Raw genomic sequence first — 2,886 nt, 5'->3', positions numbered from 1 at the left:
CTCAAGAGATAAGGAAAGCAAAAGTGGAAGAATTTGTGAACTTGAAGCAAGGGAGGATGTCTGTCAAGGAGTATGCATTGTAATTTAATCAGTTGTCTAGGTATGCTCTTGAGATGGTTTCTAGTATGAGGACTAGAATGTGTAAGTTTGCTTCAGGATTGTCTCGTGAGTTAGTGCTTGAGTGCAAGGCAGCTTTGTTGATCGTAAATATGGATATTTCTATATTTATTATGTATATACAACAAGTGGAGGAAGAGAAAAAGAGACGGATTAAGTTTAGAAAAATGTAAGTGCAAGGATTTAGGCCTTCTGAGAAAAGTAGTAGAGATGGTGGTAAGTGACCAAAAAAGAAGTGATGGATTTTAGGTTCTTTGTCCTCGGTTAGTTCTCCTTACCCGAAGTCAGTGGCTGATCATCAGTCTTAGTTTAGTGGTAAGTTCTGGGCACCATGTGCCCAATCTTAGACTAGTGAGGCTCAATTTTCTCCATCTTACCCACTTTGAAGATTTTGTGGTCGACCTCATCATGGATAGTGTGAGAAGGGAGGAAAAAATGATTTACATATGGTAAGATTAGGAACATGCAGTGAGAGTGCCCCTTTCTAGCGAATTCTTGGGCCAATAGATACCCTATTGCTACGTTGTCTACTACTGCACCAAAGGGTGCTATTTCTACTTATGCTTCTATTTTCGGTACCGGCATTGGTGGGAATCATTTGTATGCACTCGCTACTAGCTAATATTCTGAAGCATCTCCTAATGTTGTCATGGCTATGTTAAAAATTTTCTCCCATGATGTGCATTATTTGCTTGATCCAAGGTCCACTTTTGTTATGTGACCCCATTTGTGGCTGTGTTTTTCGATATTGACCCTGTATGTCTGTAAGTTCTTTTTTCTATTTCTACCCTGGTAGGAGACTCTATGATTATTAAAAGAGTCTACAGGGTGTGTATGGTAACTGTTGATAGTAAAAAAACTCTTGTGGATTTTATACAGTTGGATATATTTGATTTTGATGTTATTCTAGGATGGATTGGTTGCATTCGTGTTATGGTTCCTTAGATTGTCGGACCCATAAGGTCATGTTTAAATTCCCTAATTAGCCAGTCGTTATATGGGAAGGGGGTTCTTTAGGGCCTAAGGAAAGGTTTATCTCATATATCAGAGCCTAAAAGTTGATCTCAAAAAGGTGTTTTTATCATTTAGTCCGAGTTAAATATTCTAACTCAAAAGGTCCTTGTCTTGAATCTGTTCCAATGGTTTATGAGTTTCTCTAGGTTTATCTCGATGACTTTCCTGGTATCCCTATGAAACAATCTGGTTTCTAGACCATAGAAATTTTCCTAGAATTCTAATCTCTGGACCCAATACAACTCATGGGTATGATTCATATGTTGGGGAATGGATGGTATGGTCTAGTCGTATACTGACCAGTGTTGTCTAGTGGGATGATTTTGGTTACTTGGATGGATATGACTTAGGGGTATGAGTTGTATTGGTTGTTATGGATTGATTGGTTCCTTAAATTAATCTTAGACTCTATTACCTAGGTTGGATATGAGTATGAATGGATTACCATGAGTTGTAAGCCAGGGTATGAGTCATACCTAGGACTATTATGGTGGGTAGTGTCTAAATCTTCATTGGGTTTAAATCTGCTAGAAGTATGAATAAAGGGTATGGATCATATGCTTTGGCTACGACTTGGTTGGATGAGTCATGCGCTAGACAGTGTTAGATCCAAAGGTTGAGGTTAGGGTACGAGTAGAGGTTACCACTCGTATTGGAAGGGTACGACCTGTGAGGGTTAGTCTTATCCCAGGGATGGGATTTTGGTGTAACTTAATTGAGGGTATTTTGGATATTTCCCCAATTATCCTAATAAGTTCCCACAATTTCAAACCTACTTTGAAGGCTATTTACCCTATTATTCTATTCATTAACACTTAGAAACTCTTCTAAAACACTCTAAAGTTCTCTCAAAAGCTTTTGGGCAAAGAAAGCTAGGGTTTCAACTATAGGATTGATTTAAGGATTATCTTGGTGAATTATTTCCATCATCATCTTTTTTTAAGGCATATTTTGTTCCCTCATTATTTAATTTAACCAGAAGCATAGTTTTTCTGAATGTTTTCATGACTTCATTGATTGTATGATTTTGGTTTTAAAATACTAATTGACCCATTGTTTTAATTATGCTTTATGTGCGTTAATAGTTGTTTTGGATAATTGGATTTCATTGGAATGGTTTAATGGTAATTAGAATTGGTTTTGGTCATATTATGCCCCCAATGTTTTTGACAAAATATTTATAAAGCTATGTTCATTGCATTGACAACTTTTAATGGAACTCTTGTATATTTTAAAACTTTGTAAAGGAATTGTACATGGTATTAATAGTTTGGAAAGGTAAATGGCTAAATGGTTATGCTTGTGGGATACATGGAATCCCCTAAGTAGTTTAATATGGTAATTGGAAAGGGCACTTGAAAGTCTCCTTGAACCTATAAATGGTTGTCTATGGAAGATACATGCAAAAAAAGGTTGGCATGACGATACCAATATTAATGTCCTAAGTAAGTAAATGGATGATGGCTTGGTTATTTGGAAAATGGTTTTAATTGGGCAATAATGTCGAGATGTGTAACAAAGTCATAGAAGGCGGAGGTCTCGGGGGGATCAAAACTGGAAATTCATATTTGCTGATATGAGGTTGGTCTTAGTGACCGACACACTGGGCCCTTTAAGTGGGGGGAGTTCAACCCATATAGCCTATGGGTAATTTTCGATAGCAAAGCTAAACCGCCCAGGTAAAGGTTTTGAAGGGATGCTAAACCCAGTCCCCTTCCCCGGCATGGTTATATATATATATATATGTATATATGT

The sequence above is a fragment of the Capsicum annuum genome, chromosome 2 (assembly GCF_002878395.1).
Source record: "Capsicum annuum cultivar UCD-10X-F1 chromosome 2, UCD10Xv1.1, whole genome shotgun sequence".
Taxonomy (NCBI): domain Eukaryota; kingdom Viridiplantae; phylum Streptophyta; class Magnoliopsida; order Solanales; family Solanaceae; genus Capsicum; species Capsicum annuum.
The sequence above is the reverse complement of the archived record's forward strand: the minus strand, read 5'-3'. Positions refer to the sequence as shown.